Below are 18,170 nucleotides of genomic sequence, written 5' to 3'. Positions count from 1 at the left end.
AAATCTCCACTAACTCATATGGTCCCCCGAGCACCACCAGGAATGATCCCTAAGTGTAGAGCCAGGAATGAGTCCTGAACACAGCCAGATGAGGCTCAAAAACAAAAACAAAAATAACAAGTAAAAAATTTTTATAATTTAGGTAAAAAGGATGTGGAAGTGAAGATTTCTAGAAGTAAAGAAGATCTTCGCCTCCTCCAGAGGAAACCCCGGTGACCATGAGCCTCTACAAGCATAGCTTGCTTATGCAGGAACCAGGACTCTCATGCCAAATTGCTAGGACTGCCCCGGAACCCAGGTAACCTCTGATTCCGGAAGTCATGCCCACAACCTGCCCTCCAGCGCCATCTTTACAGCACACAGCAGCAGAGAAGAAAGGCCGCGGGGGGAGCTTCCACAGCTCCCGGAGAATGCTCCAGGTCCCGAAGAGAGCCGAGATCACCGGGAAGTCCCAGATAGGGTAGGTGCCGCATCCCGCCTTCTCCAGAGGGAACCCCAGTGACCATGAGCCTCTACAAGCATAGCTCGCTTATGCAGGAACCAGGACTCTTACTTCAAACCGCGCGGCCGCTTATGTGGCCGCGCGACATCTCCTTATATATAAAGCAGTCAATGGAAAGTAAATTCTCCAACGTTTCTCCCTGAAAATCAGGCTTAACTCTTTTACAAACCACAACACCCAATAGGAAAGAGAGAACAAAAGGAAATGCCCTGCCACAGAGGCAAGGTTGGGATGGGGATGGAATGGGGGGTGGGAGGGTTACTGGGATCGGTGGTGGTGGGAAATGGTTACTGGTGGAGGGATGGGTATTCAAAATAAAAAAATAAATTTAGTAACAAAAAAAGAAGATCTTTAGGAAAGAAACTGCCAAGTTTACTTTGAGAAATGGACAAAAAAAGAGTTGATGCAGGGGCAGTAATTCTGAAACAGAAGGCCAATGAAGAGAACATAACATGACTATTGAAAGCTGAGGGATGGCTCAAGAGGCCTGGCTTCCATTCCTGGCAATATGTTTCCCCACTGAGGAACCCTCAAGCACCTCGCTAGAGGAGTCTCTGAGCTCCTCTCTATCTGGCCCCCAAACAAACAAGACATTCTAACTATTTAAGTATTAAAGCAGCATGACAACTTGCACACAAAGAGACACTAGCAGAACAGAACCAGCAAAGAATACAGTGAATACATCTGGGAAACTGGAACTGTATTTCTTCAGTACTAAGAGACACTCTCCCACATTTTAAAACATTTTAAAAATTATCCTCTACCTTAGAAATGGGTGGTAAATCATAAAAATGAATGGTGTGTTTGGTTCAAAATCTTATAGCGGGAAGATAAACTTATTCTGGAAAGGGAAGGTAATAACGATGGCACAAGGAAAATGTACTTAATGTCATCAAACTTTACACTTAAAATGTCTGAAGTGGTTAACTTCATAGTGTAAGGTAAAGGTAAAGGCCCTCCCGTTGATCGTCGATTTGCTCGAGCGGGCCCAGTAACGTCTCCATTGGAGACTTTGTTGTTACTGTGTCTGGCATATCGAATACTCTCGGTAGCTTGCCGGGCTCTCCGAGAGGGGCGGAGGAATCGAACTCGGGTCAAAATCCTCTACATTTGCAGGAGAAAAATTTAGAATTTCTTCTAGCATTCTAAAATATCTTTTAAAAATATGCTCATGTGCACATACAAATGTACACGCACATATAAAAGAAACATGCAAAAGTTGCATATAAATCAGGGCACTGAATAAACTATCAGTTATTCAGTAAATGTCATAAAGCTGGATAACAAACTGAAAAAAGTGTGAAGCCAAACACTATACTATGAGGCAATATAAACCACTTAGATGAACGGTTTAAATAAGAAAAACAGAACCATGAAGAATTAGATGATGAAATTGGTAGTTTTTTTTTAATCTAGTACTTTTATAACCTTGGGGCAGAAAAGGCCTTCCTATCTTTAACCTAAAATCCCTTAAGACATAAGAGAAGACTAATTAATTTAATCACATGGAAATCCAGAAGAAAAAGTGCCATCAGGGGCTAGGAGATGGTTCTGTGATGAAAGTACCTGCCCAGCAGGCAGGAAGCTGATGCCAAGCCCTGATGCCACCCGCATATGCAGAGCATGACATTTGCAGCTTGGCTGTCTGTGATTCTCAGCACACAGGCAACTTCTATGCACGCCACAGCCAGATGCATCAGAGACCACAATGCAAACCAAAATGACAGAGCACAGTGAAAAGATATCCTTGGATAATACTGCAACTCAACAAATGCACCAGCACTACATCTAAAATGTACATAAGCACCGTGTCCACATTCAGGAGTGTGACCCCTCAGGGCACCTGTGTGAGCACCACAAGCGAAGGAATGGAGCGCAACCTCTGGCAAGCACAGCAATTAGGGTACCAACACAGCCTGGGGTGCGAGGTTCACTCCCACACATGTGTGTGTGAGCCCCGGGCATCACAACATCATAGAGGGAAAGGAAGGGAAGAAAGGAAAAATGTCAAAAAAAAATAGGAAAAATCGTGTTTAATTTCTATCACAGAAAAGCTCTTCCCTCCCTAATATCTCCTAAAGATGTATAAGAAAAAGACCTAGGCCAAGGGAAAAGTGGGAAATTTTTATTTAAGGAAATACAAATCTTTCATATACACATATTTGTATTTTCAAACTAACAAAATAAAAATATCTCATATATGTATAGTGTTCTCTGAGTGTTCTCTGAACAAGTGATTTCCTGTTTCACTAGCCATAGCATCAGCATCACCTGCCCTCCCGTTGATCATCGATTTGCTCGAGCGGGCCCAGTAACGTCTCCATTGGAGACTTTGTTGTTACTGTGTCTGGCATATCGAATACTCTTGGTAGCTTGCCAGGCTCTCCGAGAGGGGCGGAGGAATCGAACTCGGGTCGGCCATGTTGGCTGCTTGTAAGGCGAAAGCCCTACCGCTGTGCTATTGCTCCAGCAATATATATATATATACATATATACATATATACATATCATATATGTATATATACATAAATATAAATACACATATACATATATGACATGCAAAGTTAATTACTTTTAATCATAGCAAGAAATCTACAACATCTTACCACATTGGATAACTGGACGGACCAAAATACAAATGCTTTATCAAATAGACCTAAATTTTAAGATACGTATTTTCAACTCTGATGTCAAAACTGTGAGTAACCCATAGCTTGCTTATAGGAATGCAAATTAGTAAAAACTTTAGTGAAAGTAGTTTAGTATTATCAGTAAAAATTACAAAAGCCTATTTTTAAAATCTTGCTTTTGTTGGCTGAGGTCTCCCAAGTGGTGCTCAGTGGAGATACCTGGCCAACTGGGAGGCAGCACAGAGCGAGGATGTGGTGCTACTCTGGCCAGTCAGTGCTCTGGAGACCATGTAGTACTGGGGATCATGGCAGCCATATGCAAGGCATGTGCTCTAACTCCCTACTCTATCTCCCAGCTCTCCAGGCACCACTGGGCCACACCCATAGATGCTCAGGGTTTACTCTTGGCTCTGTGCTCAAGGGTCAGTCTTCATGGTGCTCAGGTTACTCCTGGCTCTACACTCAGGAATTACTCCTGGCAGTGCTCGGGGGACCATATGGGAAGCTGGGAATTGAACCCAGGTCGGCCGCATGCAAGGCAAACGCCCTACCTGCTGTGTCACTGCTCCAGCCCGGCACAGAATTTTTTTCCTTTTTTTATAAATTTATTTATTGAATCACCATGAGAGCAGTTACAAAGCTTTCGGGTTTAAGTCTCTTTCAATGATGAAACACTCATCCCTTCACCAGTGCCCATTTTCCACCATTAAAAACTCCAGTATATCCCCCATCCCACACCCTTCCCCTACCTGCGGGGCAGATGATTTCCACATTACTCTGTTTCTACTTTGATTACATTCAATATTTCAACACCAGACCCACCATTATTATTTGGGATTTTACCCCAACACTCAGATCTGCCGAAAAGGCAACCATAGACAATTTGTTTTCTATTGCTGGTTATGAATAACATATAATGTCATGCTGTCACAGTAATGGCCGCACAATTTTGGAATTCCGCAATTTTAACAATAAAATCTGGAGGGATTTCTGCCAAAACCTGATGGGTTCCGAGATTTGATCCTGAGTCTCTGGGATCATGACCATTAAGCAGCTTGATCAGGAGCCAGAGAGGCCTTTCATGGGAGGCGATCCAGGGTCTCATTGGGGCAGGGAGGAAAGGGCCAGCTCCACCTCCATCCCCTGAGGCCCATGTGTCTCCTCACTGCGGGCCCAAACCTGACTGTCCAATGGCCTCTGGAGGATGGCAGCCACCAAGCTGCCAGGGGGAACAGGCCAAGGACAAAACCTATTTCCACCTGGGGTGGCCCCAGCGCCGGTAACCTACTGATGGCACAGAATTTTTATTTGATTTGATTTTTTTTTGTTTTTGGGTCACACCCGGCAATGCACTGGGGCGCACTCAGGAATTACTCCTGGTGGTGCTCAGGGAACCATATGGGATACTGGGAATAGAACTCAGGTCGGCCATGTGCAAGGCAAACATCCCACCCGCTGTGCCATTGCACCAGCCCCCACAGAATTTTTAAAGGGATACTTTTTATATAAAAAAGGAAGTTGGGAACAAGAATATAAATTTACATTTATTTATATTTATTTCCTTTTCAGTGGAAAAGGCACTCTGAAAAGAAATATAGGGAAGGGAATGACACAAACTGTGTTCCAAAACTGCAAGGAAGAGCTAGTGAGTGTTTCCTTAGGTTCATGTATTTGGATCCAAAAATTAGATATTTTAAAGGATAACAAAAAATGGCATTAAATAGTGAACTAGAAGAGAAAGAGATCAAAACGTTTACTCCATTCAAAAACATCAAGTATTGAAATCATCTTAACAAAAGAGGTGAAAGACCTTTACACAAAGAACTCAAGTCACATAATAACAAAATCAAAGACCTTACAAAATGGGAAAAATATTGGAAGAATCAACGTTATCAAAATGACCATCCTTCATGGACAGTATCATGTTAAGTGAAATGAGACAGAAAGAGAGGGACAGACATAGAATGACTGCACTCATTTGTGGAATATAAGATAACATAATATGAGACTGACACCCAAAAACAGTAGACACAAGGGCCAGGAATTTTGCTTCCTAGTTGGAAACCTGTCTCATGAGCTGGGGAGAAAGCAGCTGGAATATGAAGGGATCACTAAGTTAATGACGGTTGGAGGAAATAGTTCAGGATGGGAGATGTGTGCTGAAAGAAGATAAAGGACCAAACATGATAGCTTCTCAGTATCTATATTGCAAACCATAATGCCCAAAAGTAGAGAAAGAGAGTATGGGGAAAATTATCTGCCATGGAGGCAGGGGAAGGGGTGGGAAGGGGGGTATACTGGGGACATTGGTGGTGGAGAACGTGCATTGGTGGAGGAATGGGCATTCAATCATTGTATGACTGAAACTCAAACATGAAAGTTTTGTAACTCTATCTCATGGTGATTCAATAATTTTTTTTAAAAAAATCACCATCCTATGCAAATTATTATATAGAGTCAATGCAATCCCATAAAAATCCCAATGACATTCTTCAAGGACTTGGAACAGTCACTGATAAAATTTGCATAGAACCATAAAACACTCTAAATTGTCAAATTCATTCTGAGAAATAAAAAAACTGAGAGGTATAGTGGTTTCTGAATTGAAAATATACTATGAATCTGTAGTAATCAAAACAGCATGGTACTGCAATAAGGATAGACAATCAGACCAATAGTTAGATAGAATTGAGAACCTGGGACCAGAGAGGTAGTACAGCATGCAAGGTCCCTGCCTTGTATGCCATCAATGTCAACCCAGGTTCAATACCTGGTACTCCATATGGGACCCTGAGACCCCCTAAGGCGATTCCAGAGAGAGTGTAAGTAGTAATCCCTGGACACAGTTGAGTATGGCCTAAAAAAAAAAAATGAAAAAAAAAAAAGAATTAACAACCGTCAGCTAATTTTGACAAAGGAGCTGGATCTGAAGTGGAGGAAAGATAATCTCTTTAACAAACGTTGTTGGTAAAACTGGATAGTTCCATGCAAGAAAGAAAAGAAAAAGGAGAAAAGGAAAGAAACTGAATTCATATTTCACTCACACCTTATACAAAAATCAACTAAAATGTCTCAAAGACCATTTGATTAGACCAGATTCCATTAAAAAACATAAATAAAACACTCAGGAAATATAGGCAGAATGCTCCAGGAATTGGACCTCAAAGGTGTTTCCAAAGATTTTATTCCACTGGCAAAGACAACAGAAACAAGCACAAATAAATGAAACTCTGTCAAATTTTAAAGTTTCCTTATCACAAAATAAACATGGGATAAAATGAAAAGATACCCCACTGAACGGGAGAAAATATTTGCAAACAATACATCAGATAAAGGATTACTATCCCAGATAGGCAAAACACTCACAAATATCAACACCAATAAATCCAATAAATTCATTTAAAAAATGAGAGGAAATGAACAGAGATTTCGCTGAAGAAGACAGACGGATGGCCAGAAGACATATGAAAATTGCTCACTGTCACAGAGTGCAGCTCTAAGAAAGAAAAAATAATGCAATTTTCAGCAACATGAATGGAACTAGAGATTATAAGGAGCAAAGTCAGTCCGAAAGAAATGGAGAGGGCAGTGCGTAAGCGTGTGGCTCGCACACAGCTGATCCGGGCTCAATACCCGGTATACCATATGGTCCCCAAACCCTGCCAGGACTGATCCCTGAGCACAAAGCCGGGAGTAAGCCCTGTACTTACCAGGGTGTGGCCGAAAACAAACAAAAAAGCTGCATTAGCACTGAAATGAAAAGGTCAAGTTCAAATGTGAGCACTTATCTTGTGTCTCTTCCCATGGGGCCAGTCAGGAGACCAGTCCAAGTGCTAAACTGCTTTTGTCAGCACAAGGAACCCAATACCAGGGCTCAGAGCAGGAGCTGAGCACTTTGTCCACTTTGTTCAAATTGGTGCGACATGGCTATTAGAAGGCAGAGCTCACTCCCCGGAAATAACTCTTTTTGGTGGTGCTAAGAATCAAACAGAGCCTGGTACAAGCCAAGCCAGTGCTTCCTTGCTGAGTCACATCCTGGAGCCTCAGAGATGTTCCTGCTGAAAATTCCCTAGGATGGAGATGGGGCCTGAGAGCTGCCTGTAGCTGGGAAGACATGACAGGGGTCAAAAACTTCCAGCCTGGACAACCTTAGTGATTTATCCGAACTTCTAAAGTATGTGAACATCAGGGGAGTAGGTCAGTGGTTGAGCACTTGCCTTGGATATGCAAGATCCTGGGTTCAATCCCCTGTACCACACACACAAAAATAAGATATAGGAGACCCTTTTGCCTGAGGAGAAGGTATGGCAGAGTCAGGATATAGCCTTATCTAGAACTCACTGAGGACCAGGAGCACAGCCAGAGGGTTTTCCTTTGTTCATAGGTGTCTGAGAGTCTGGGCTCGCCACTGATCTCAGCCTTGGAGGTCAGACATCAGAGACAAACTTGCAGGAACAGAGTTGATTCGCACAGAGAATACTCAGACTCAGACCCTGACTCTAGGACAGGGACCTTGTAAAGGTACTGCCACTAGAAAGATGGGGCAAGAGCAAGACAACTAACTGCCTCAAAAGTCAAGTTGGCCCTCCTGTGAGACGAGAGGAGAAGGGGGAACCGGGAATGACACGCAATTCCATGGCTTATGGGAACACTGATAAGGTAAACTGCTTTCCTCAGTGGGGAGCAGGGAGGGGCAGTGTGGAATGCAAAAGAAAAGGGCAATGAACCCTGACTCCTAAGAGAGACACACAGGGAACGCTCAGCAGTACCTCAGAGGTGGGGCTGGAGCTATAGTACAGCGGATAAGGCATTTGCTTTGCACGCGGCTGACCCAGGTTCAATCCCCAGCATCCCTTATGGTCCCCTGAGTGCAGAGCCAGGAGTAACCCCTGTGCATCACTGGGTGTGGCCCGAAAAGAAAAAAAATAAGTAAATACCTCAGAGGGGATGTGCAAGACAAGCCCATTAGAGAGGACCTCAGACCTCTCTCCAAGGTTGGCCCTAGGAAAGCCAAGTTCAGACAGAGTTTCAATTGAAGCCCTCTTGGGGAAAAGGAATTTCTGAGTCTGGGCTCCATGCTGATCTCTGAGTTGGAAGTCAGACACCAGGCAAAACCTTCAGGAATGAGTTGATTCACAAAGAGGTTTCTCCAGGAAGAATTCAAAGATCCTGGGCTGCTGAGTACAAAAAAGGTAAAGGTAAAGGCCCTTCCGTTGATCATCGATTTGCTCGAGCGGGCCCAGTAACGTCTCCATTGGAGACTGTGTTGTTACTGTGTCTGGCATATCGAATTGGCCGCATGCAAGGCAAACGCCCTACCCGCTGTGCTATCTCTCCAGCCTGAGTAACAAATCCCTGGAAAACAAAGACTCTCCCGCATACTGCCTGGGGTCACTCCTTAGCACAGAGCCAGGAATCTATGCTGAGAATTGCTGGGTCTGTCCCTGAAACAAGCAAACACACAATTCACAGACCATGAGGGCAATTTCACCTAGCTATCAATTCATCAGTCCAGGCCTTTCCTGTACATTCTCCTTTCCAGGTGCCAGAGGAAGAGTTCCCACCTCCACCACCACCATCTTCCCATCCCTCTTGGTAAGACACCAAGCCAAAAGCAGAAGCCAGAGTTTGAGTGCAGAACCAATAGTCTTGTTTTTTTGCCTTGCACAAAGCCAACCCAAGTTCGATTCCTCCGCCCCGCTTGGAGAGCCTGGCAAGCTACAGAGAGTACCCAGCCTGCACGGCAGAGCCTGGCAAGCTCCCCATGTTGTATTCGATATGGCAAAAACAGTAACAACAGGTCTCACAATTTGTTGTAAGACTTTACTGGTGCCCGCTCCAGCAAATCGATGAACAACAGGAGGACAGTGCTACAGTAATTTTTTTATTGAATCACTATGAAATACGTTACGAAGCTTTCATGATTGAATTTCAGTCATATAATAATCGAACACCTATCCCTCCACCAGTGTGCACTTTTCATTACCAATGTCTCCAATATCCCTCCCACCACCCCCACTCCACCCCATCCTGCTGCCTCTATGGCAGGCACCTTCCTTCTTTCTCTCTTTCTACTTTTAGGAGTCATGGTGTGCAATGCAGATAGATACTGAGAGGCCATCGTGTTTGAGGACCAATATTCTTGAGGATACCCCATCCCAGGGACTTAGTAATTAGTAATCGGGTTGGGGAAAGGTGATCTGAAACTGAAGTTTAGTACAATGAGTAGGGATGTCTCTGGAGTAGCCATTTGTTTAAACTATGATTTCTCAACCATGGCCACTTCAACATGTTGAACCAGATAATACTTAGCTGTGGAGATGTTCTGGGCATTTCTTTAAAGGACTTCATCAATAACCCTCTTCCCTGTTTTTTGTTTGTTTTGTTTTGTACTGCCCCTCTCTTTTTAACAACTAGTTTGTGCAAATTACCCCAAGAATGAAAACTGGAGCAGAAGGCTAGAGGAGCAGACCTGTTTATCCGAGCTTTTGAGTTACAAAACTGCAGGCATCTAGCCGTTACACAAGAACTCAACGGCAAAGACAAGAGGTTTATGAAGAAGCATTCGGGGTTTCCATGCCTCCAAGTCCAGAGGAACTCAGTCCAGGTTTCAGGGAAGAGAGAGGGAAAGCAATTAGGGCAGTTCTGAGAGAGAGAGGGTCAATAGCTCTTGGTCAGAGGCCAGGGAGGTTACGGGAAGAGAGGGCAAGAGGGTCAGGTCTGTTGTTCACACAGGGCAGGAAGAGGGGTGATGAGGCCCAAGGCAGCCCTGAGAGCTACTTTTGCTCCAGTGTAGGAGGAGAGTAGCAGAAAGGTTGTTGCAGAAGAGCTGTAGCAAACAGACTCTCGCATAGACCCAAAGGGACAAGCGGACAAAGATCTAATAGAGCACTGGCTGTCCCAGGGAATGGCACTGCAGGCAGACATCCAGGATGCAAGGGCTCCTCTTCCTAATTGGCTTGCTATTGCAAAGCTAAAACGTTTTTTAACTTGCTGGGAGGCGGACAGAAAAGAATGCTCACAGAGGAGAATTGACTAAGAGAGATTCCAACGACCCTAAAGAATAAAGTGGTGGAGGGCTGGGTACTCGATCATTGTATAACTGAAACCCAAGCACAAAAATTTGTAAGTCTGTAACTGTACCTCATGGTGTTTCACTAATAAAAAAATTAAAAATTTTAAAAAAAGAATAAAAGAACTAAAGAGTGCAGTGGAGAGGGCACTTGTCTTGAATGCAGTCAACCTGTGTTCTGTCTCTAGCATCACAGATGGTCCCCTGAACCCCACCAGGAGTGATCCCTGAGTACAGAGCTAGGAGTGAGACCAGAACCGTGCTGGGTGTGACCCAACACAACAAACAAAAAATGGATAAAGAGTGAAATAACAGAGGTACCCATGAATGATGACCATATAAAGACAATGTGGGATATATACCCATTGAAATACGGCTCAGCTATATTTTTTAAAAAAAGGATTAGGTGCTGTCATTGGCAACAACAGGGCTGGAGCTAGAGTCTTGCTCTTCAACCTATGTTCACAGAACAGCCATAGTCCGAGGTATCTCGCACCACAGGAAGTCAAAGCAGCAGCAGAAGATGTCACTCAAGTTGGAAACTGTGAGTTCATAACACTGGATTTCATAATTACTATCTACATTGGCTATAAACATCAGTGGGCCCACAAAGTGTCTCTCCTGGTATATTTTATCCACAGGTACAAAAAGTTGAAGCACGTTTATCTGCAAGCTATGGTGCTTAATGAGACAGAGCTAGAAAGATAAACACCTGTGACTTCACTCATATGTAGTACAGAGAGAAACTAAAATGGATATGCTAAATAATATTAAACTTTTAGTCTATAAGACAAGTGGGAGTTTCCAGAGAAAGCATGGTGGGTAAACTGGAGGAAAGGGGACAACTCTGTGGTGCAGGATAGAACTGGAACTCCACTGGATTGGTGCAGTTTATACAGATATTGGTTTTTAATGAGGCACATCTACAACTCATAAATGCTTAATGCAATATTAAAGGTAAAAGGCCCTCCCGTTGATCGTCGATTTGCTCGAGCGGGCCCAGTAACGTCTCCATTGGAGACTTTGTTGTTACTGTGTCTGGCATATCGAATACTCTCGGTAGCTTGCCGGGCTCTCCGAGAGGGGCGGAGGAATCGAACTCGGGTCGGCCGTGTTGGCCGCTTGTAAGGCGAACGCCCTACCCGCTGTGCTATCGCTCCAGCCAATGCAATATTACTTCAATTAAAATAAATTTTGAAAACAAAATATCAAGTTATAAAGATACATGTTTGTATTTATTTTCTTTGGCTTTTTGGGGTCAAACCTGGTAGTGCTCAGGGATTACTCCTGGCTCTGCACTCAGGAATTACTCTTGTGGAGCTTGGGAGACCATTTGGGATTCCAGCAATCGAACCTAGGTTGGCCGTGTGAAAAGCAAATACTCCATCCACTGTACCATGGCTCTAGCCCTGTGTTTGTTCTTATATATCTGACTTTGTCTAGTGAGAGTTGAAGCAATCTGCTTTAATATGGACTGACAGTGCTGCTAGGGGGCATACACAGTTCATTGCTTGGGGATCACTCCTGACTGTCCTGAGAGGACCATATGGGACTGGGAATGGATATGGGCCTCCTAGGGCTGGAGTGATAGCACAGCGGGTAGGGCGTCTGCCTTGCATGCAGCTAACATGGCCGACCCGAGTTCGATTCCTCTGCCCCTCTCGGAGAGCCCGGCAAGCTACCGAGAGTATTCGATATGCCAGACACAGTAACAACAAAGTCTCCAATGGAGATGTTACTGGGCCCGCTCGAGCAAATCGACGATCAATGGGAGGGCCTTTACTTTACTACTTTTACAAGCAAAGCATGTGCTCCAGCAGTTTGAGCTTCTGCCTGGTCCCCGGTGGCATTTCATTCTCTTCTATAACCCTAAATAAGTGGCTGCCAGAACTGAGTGCTAGGCAGAAATACCCAGAGAAAGATCTGGACCCTGTAAGGTGTAGGAGATCCTGGTGATATGGCAGTTCTGGAACCTCTAGTTATCACTACATAAGCCATTCCCAGCATGGCGACACCGACAATACGAGGAACAGCCTAACATTCTGCATAGACGATTTTGTTAATAAAAGTCTCCTAGAAATGATGAGGCCTCTGGGTCACCAAGGGGAGGAACAGGAGCACAATCGATATAGGAAAATATTTCTTAGGTGATTCAAAACAACTCACAAGAGACAGCAGATCTTTGAGTTAGAATATATGCACAGGATATAAGGAAACTAAACACCTGCTTTGGAAGAAAAATAAATTTGAGGTTCTCACACATCTGTGAAAGAGAAAAATGGCACTACATATTTAGGTCTCAGTAAATTACAGAAAATTAAAAATAAGTTCTTTGTCTTTAGGAAAACAAGACCGATCAAGCAAATATCAAATAAAGGCACTAAACACCAAACTTCCTATCATTTAAATGGGATTGTTACAGTATCACAAAGATGCTTTGATCTACAAGTAACAAAACAGTCAACTGATAGGTCATAGCAAGGGAATGCATTATCTAAGAAGTCCAAACATAGGATATTTTCTTCTGAGTTTTGCTACTCATCTGTCATTTTTAAGGAAAAACATGGCGAGAACCCTTCGATGATCCCACAGTCACACCACATAAAATGCATGGTTCCATGAAAGAAGGATAAGCATAAAATAAGGACGAAGAGCAGGTGGCACAGGAAGAACAGTTAGGTTGGAGACACAAGGCCCGCTGTCCCACTTCCTTGAGAGCTGACCCTACGGGGACATCTCCAATAAAGACTGATGTTCTGACAGTCTGAGCACATCCACCCATGTGCCAATGGTTGTCTCGTAATTTTTGCATATGATGAACTTTTTTTTTAGTGAATAAAGATTTTTTTTATTGAATAAAACTGACTTAGAGAGATGTGGGGAGGGAGGGGAGCAAGGAATACTACACAGTCACAAGTGAAAATGAAATCATGCAGTCCCCGATAACTTGAATGGGACTGGGTTTCAATCATGCTGAATGAAATAAGCCAGAGGCAGAAAGACAAATACTGAATGATCTCACTTATTTGTGGTATAGAGAAAAAAAAACAAGGGTATAGGTAATATCAATTGATAATAAACTATGGGTACTGGATTACAAACCTAAGAATAACAGATTTGTGGGTATGGGGAGAAGGAAGGAAAATGAATGACATTCTATATGCATGACCCATAGAGGGAGAGAGGAGGGAGGGAGGGAGGGAGGGAGGGAGGGAGGGAGGGAGTCAGGAAGGAAGGAAGGAAGGAAGGAAGGAAGGGAGGGAGGGAGGGAGGGAGGGAGGGAGGAAGGGAGGGAGGGTGGGAGGGAGGGAGGGAGGGAGCCAGGAAGGAAGGAAGGAAGGAAGGAAGGAAGGAAGGAAGGAAGGAAGGAAGGGAGGGAGGGAGGGAGGGAGGGAGGGAGGGAGGGAGGGAGGGAGGGAGGGAGGGAGGAGTCCTAGAAACCAGCATCAGTAACAGGCCCCACTAGGAATTACAATTTAAGCCAAACTTTAGCATAACACTAAATCTGCACTCTACTGGGTTTTCAAGCATCAGTTGAGAGGACCTCCCAATGTAAGCAGAGCAAAGGAGTGCTTGTTTCTGGTCCCAGTTCTACAGTCTAGAATCAGAGAGACAAGGCAAATTTAAAGAGCGAGAGAACCCTAAGGGCAAAGGGTCTGCTCCAATCACAAGAAGACCTAAAAGTTAATGCTGGGCAGTAAATGACAGGAGTCTCAGGCAGCCTCAACATCTACAGAGATTCTTAAAAAATGGTGTAAGTCTGGGGGCTAGAGAGATAGCACAGCGGGTAGGGCATTTGCCTTGCATGCGGCAGACCCAGGTTCGATTCCCAGCATCCCATACGGTCCCCTGAGCACCGCCAGGAGTAACTCCTGAGTGTAGAGCCAGGAGTAACCCCTGTGCGTCGCCGGCTGTGACCCAAAAAGCAAAAAAAAAAAAAAAGGTGTAAGTCTGACAAAGAAGGGCATTTGGCAACTTGGACAGATAGTGCCCATAAGGTCGATGGGTAGTATTGATAATGAAAATAATGGTAAGTACCTGAAGGGCATCTACTTGCCATTTATAAGTTAGTCCTACAACAATGCTTTGGATAAAACAGATGTTCAATAAATATCTGCTAAAATAACTTTAAAATACAAACTCCAATAAACAAAGCAAAGATAGGAGTCCAGACTACCTACTCCATTCCTTAGTTGCCTTCACTTTTCCACCAAAGAACACAGAACTCTTCTCATTTTCTTTTCAATTGACAAAGGGTATTGGTTTTAGCATCTAGTATTTTCACAAAAAAGTGCTCAGTAGTATACGAAATTATTTTTTAACAAGAGTCCCTGAATTCAAGCAACTTTCAATTTGGCATGGAAAAAAAAAAAAGAATGCCTACACTGATTTCTAACACATAGGATACAAAAGACTTTAGAACCAAAGTTTCTATCTGGCACATGTGATTCAGAATAAAAAGCATAATGGATGAAAGATACATGAGCTTAAACTTGAAAGCAATATTTTAAGAAATAAAATGTGCGCATCTGGGAGAGATAAAAGAAAAGATAACCATTATAAACAGAGGGACCTCTGAGTAAAAAATTCATTCATTTGTTTATTCAACCAATATTCTCACTTATGTTTTGCCAAGTACTGCTTTTGGTGACGTGATAGCAAGAGAAAAAAGAAAATCTGCCTTCATGAAATTACAGAATAGCTCCAGGCAAGTTCCCAGGATTTCTGTTAGTCTGCTCTGATAATAAATCCTAAGAGAAGAATGAAAGAACCCTAAAGGCAAACAAAGGACCTGCTCAAATGAAGGAGGTGAAACAATGGAAAGCTAAAAACTGGAAAGAGAGATGCCAGTGGTAGTAACTTGGCTTTGGAGGACCAAAAAAACCAGGCCAATGAGTGTTTTTGGACTCAGTTCTGTTAACAAGGAGGAGTCATTATAGGTTTCTCAACTAGGGAGTGTCTTATTCAAAGTGGTGCTTGGAAAGATTAACTGGGTGGTAGAGTCTAGGGCTGGATGACTGAGGGTGTGGCTTGGAAGCCGAGTGAACACAGGCAATGACTGTGTCCTACTGGGAAGGATTTAGCATCTCTTCCTCTGCCATAACATTGCAGATTCCATCACTCACTACTAGGTGCCATTAAGGTGTCCTCCTAACAATTTGTCTCATCTCTGACAGCACCTATTGCGTGATATTGCACCCCACTGAGAGTTGATTCGTATCTTTTTATTCATCAGAGGGAGAGACTGTGTGTCATGATCTTTGTGTTCCCAGTACCGAGACTAGTGTCTTACATGTATCAGAACATATTTGTGGGGTGAGTAAACAATCAAGTGTTTGGGGTTGAATTGTGTCCTCTCAGAGTTCATGGGTTGAAGTCCTCACCTTAAGAATATGTTCTCATTTGGACTAAGGGTCTCTAGAGGGATAATCAAATTACAATGAAGTCACCATGGGGCCCCAACTCCAGTGTGTTTGGTGTCCTCATGAAGCAGGAAATTTAAAGACAGACATGCAATAAGAAGAATGCAACGTAAATATGAGCAGGACCATCTACAAGCCTAGAGGTTTACCGATTCTCCCTTTACAGCCCTCAGAAGGAACACTCCCGCCAACCTCTTCAAACTTTCAGCCTCCAAAATGGCACGGTAATGATTTTCTTCATTTATACCCTAGTTTCTTAAACTGTGGGTCAATCCCATAAGGGATCATGAACTAACTGTGGGGTCATGGAAAATTTGGCAATGATAACAGGCTTCTGAATGAGCAACACTTAATTCAAAATGAAACGTACAGTGAATTTTAGGTCTTTCTGACACCTACGCTGCCTTTTCCAGCAAAAAGTGTTTGAGCATGCTTGAGTAAGAAGAGGCTGTAAGTACACAAACAAAGTTTAAAAAACCCTGGTTTAGGGCCAAGGAGATAGCACACTGAGTTGAGTGCATGCTCTGAGTGTGGAAGCCTAGATTCAGTCCCTGATACTGCCTGGTGCTCCAGCACTGCTAGAAGCAACCCCCAAATACAGAAGAACTAAGCATAGCCCTCAAGCAGCATTGGGTGAGGTCCCAAACTAAAATAAGCAAAAAAAAATCCTTACTTAAACCAACCAGTTGGTGATACCTTGTATTAGGAGGACTAGCCAGCTAATAGAACTAAAAATGTTCAAATGAACTTGGAGAAACATCCAGAATCAGAGTCTGGGACTGAGATCATTATTAGTGAAAACAAAGAGAGGTGATAAGACCCAACAAAATTGTAGGGAGAGACACGGCAAAGAACAACATATTAAATTTTAAAGTGACCCAGAAAGACTTTGGCGTGGAGCCGTTACAGAGAAAAATTCCTTTTCCAAACTGGTCTCTCCCAGAAACACGACTGATGTTGTAAAATAGTCTGGAAAGAATTCTCACAAATATCTGGAAATCTGAAGACATACCGGTGGATTAACAATCACAATGTTTTCAGGACAGGTTGCGATGATGAAGGGTTCACACTTTGCTGGTGAACAGATGCCTTTCAAACAGAGAATACCTCTGAGGGAGACTTTTTTTTTTTTGCTTTTTGGGTCACACCTGGCGATGCACAGGAGTTACTCCTGGCTCTGCACTCAGGAGTTACTCCTGGCGGTGCTCAGGGGACCGTATGGGATGCTGGGAATCGAACCCAGGTTGGCCGCATGCAAGGCAAACGCCCTACCCGCTGTGCTATCTCTCCAGCCCCAGAGGGAGTGACTCTTGACGTGTGATTTTTTTTGATTGGGATCACACCCAGCAGAGCTTGGGGACAAGGGCCACTCCCACTAATGTTGGATCTGCAATGCAGGGCTGCCTGGGCAGGCCACCAAGACCACCCCACCCAATGGTGCTCACGACCACCAAGGTTATGTGGTGCTCAAGGGACCATTAGATGTTGGCGGGGGGGTGGGGGGGCATAAAGTCCATGCTAGTTATCAAATTCAAGGTCTCTCAGAAATATCTTCCTTGAGTGAGAACGAAACTTTGGTACCACCTTGATTAAATTATCTTTCTTTTCAATTTTCTTACCTTCAAGTTACAGAATTCAACATAAAGAGAGTTGCTATTTGTTTTAAATTTTTCCCAATAGTGCTGGGGGTCAACAAAGCACAGGACCTGCATATCTGTAGGATCATCTCAGTACCTAAGGGCAGTACCAGGCTCTGAACTCCTACACCTGCATCCACAAACCCAGAAACTTCTGTAGGTTCAATTCAATTTCTTTTGTTGCCTATTAAAGTGGAGTGGCTGGAGTGATAGCACAGCGGTAGGGCGTTCGCCTTACAAGCAGCCAACATGGCCGACCCGAGTTCGATTCCTCTGCCCCTCTCGGAGAGCCCGGCAAGCTACCGAGAGTATTCGATATGCCAGACACAGTAACAACAAAGTCTCCAATGGAGACGTTACTGGGCCCGCTCGAGCAAATCGACGATCAACGGGAGGGCCTTTACCTTTACCTTTAAAGTTATTTGGACCAAGTAATATGAAATAAATTTAGTATATGCCTGCCGATGAGGCAAAAAAAAACAAACCCAAACCCAAAAGCCTCATTTATGATAGAAAAAATATGATGATTACTGCAATAAGGTTCCAGTACAAAATAAAGCTTAATGCAATACGTTTTAGATGCCAGAGTTGGAAACTTAGTTATGTAAATGAGAATAGGCAGTATACTATATTGTATCAAATGATTTGAATTTTCTTATTTTCATATGTTAAAATTATATAGCAATTAATCATTATAAATGGACTTGCTGATTTATCTTTTGACAAATCCATTTTCCATTTCTTTAAGTTTCGTTGGTGCAAGAAATATGAAAGAAGTTTGTTATGTGCCTGCACAGGAGGGCAGGCTGGAGGATGTCAGGGACTAGAGTCACTGATGGTAGAATTGCTGTCACAACACTGCATGCCTGAAACAACTCTATTACAAACAGCTTTGTAAATCAGAGT

General features: G+C 43.5%; 1 protein-coding gene across 1 annotated transcript in view; it reads right to left on the bottom strand.

The window, feature by feature from the left end:
- Positions 1–18,170, bottom strand: part of ELOVL7 (ELOVL fatty acid elongase 7) — an 80,706-nt gene that overhangs the window by 30,633 nt on the left and 31,903 nt on the right. The gene's annotated exons all lie outside the window — the stretch shown is intronic.

This window comes from Sorex fumeus, unplaced genomic scaffold (assembly GCF_029834395.1).
Source record: "Sorex fumeus unplaced genomic scaffold, SorFum_2.1 ptg000015l, whole genome shotgun sequence".
NCBI lineage: Eukaryota > Metazoa > Chordata > Mammalia > Eulipotyphla > Soricidae > Sorex > Sorex fumeus.
This window is presented reverse-complemented; position numbering and strand designations above follow the sequence as displayed.